Genomic DNA, 1,465 nt, shown 5'->3' on the forward strand with positions numbered 1-1,465 from the left:
TGTAACCCCTCTACTACTATCAGAAGTATATCCATACCACTGTCACCTGCATTCCCAAATCCCTATTAAGACACTTGACAAGACAAGATACTATGTAAATAAAGTGATTCAAGAACAAGAGCCTCTTGTTCTGGTCTTTTTTTACTTAACTCATTTTTAAAACCTCACTAAGTAATTTATTAAAAATTCTTCCTGAAAGGAGAACTGGAGAGATGGTACAGTTTTAGCATATGTGTTGCCAAAGGCAATCATTATTTTTAAATACCTAAGGAAAATCATGGCCAGCAATATGCCACAACAGTTTAAGAGCTTGAGCTGCTCTTCTGGATGATCCAGGCTTGGTTTCCATCATCCACATGGTACGTCACAATTATCTGTAGATAGAGTTTCAGGTGATTTGACATTCCCTTTTTGCCTCCATGTACACTGCACATATGTATTAAACAGACAGATATGTGTACAAGTGATACTACAATACACATAAAAAATTAAAGAAAAAAAAAGAAATTTAAAAGTAGTTTTAAAAGAAAGAGAAAGAGAGCAGGAAGGAAGAAGGCCTCAGTGAGGGTAAGAAGCAAATACTATGAAGGCTTTAGAGCACTTCTTGGGGAACTTTTTTGCTTCTTTCTCCTTTTTCTTCTTCCAGTAGACATTGAGTCTATGAACTAGAAACATGAGATCTGATGATAAGGTCTGTGGTCTTGGCAGCTAGTGGCAGCTCCAAGCAAAAGTTCTTCAGTCTCTACAAGTTGCAAAACACATTAAACTGAAGAAGAACGAAGACCAAAGTGTGAACACTTTGTCCTTCTTATAATTGGGAACAAAACAACCATGGAAGGAGTAACAGAGACAAACTTTGGTCTGAAACGAAAGGATGGACCATCTAGAGACTACTGCACCCGGGAATACATCCCAAAATCATTCTCCAAATGCAGACACCATTGTATACGCTGTCAAGATTTTGCTGAATGGACTATGATATAGCTGTCTCTTATGAGTTTTGCATTTCCCTGATGATTAAGGATGCTGAACATTTTTTCAGGTGCTTCTCAGCCATTCAGAATTCCTCAGGTGAAAATTATTTGTTTAGCTCTGAGCCCCATATTTTAATGGGGTTATTTGATTTTCTGGAGTCCACCTTCTTGACTTGTTTATATATATTGAATATTAGTCCACTATCTGATTTAGGATAGGTAAAGATCCTTTCCCAATCTGTTGGTGGCCTTATTGATGGTGTCTTTTGCCTTACAGAAGCTTTACAGTTTTATGATGTCCCATTTGTCAATTTTCGATCTTACAGCACAAGCCCTTGCTATTCTATTCAGGAATTTTTCCACTGTTCCCATATCTTCAAGGCTTTTCCCCACTTTCTCCTCTATAAGTTTCAGTGTCTCTGGTTTTATGTGGAGTTCCTTAATCCTTTTAGATTTGACCTTAGTACAAGGAGATAGGAATGGATCAATTC

This window comes from Mus caroli, chromosome 3 (assembly GCF_900094665.2).
Source record: "Mus caroli chromosome 3, CAROLI_EIJ_v1.1, whole genome shotgun sequence".
NCBI classification, from domain to species: Eukaryota; Metazoa; Chordata; class Mammalia; order Rodentia; family Muridae; genus Mus; species Mus caroli.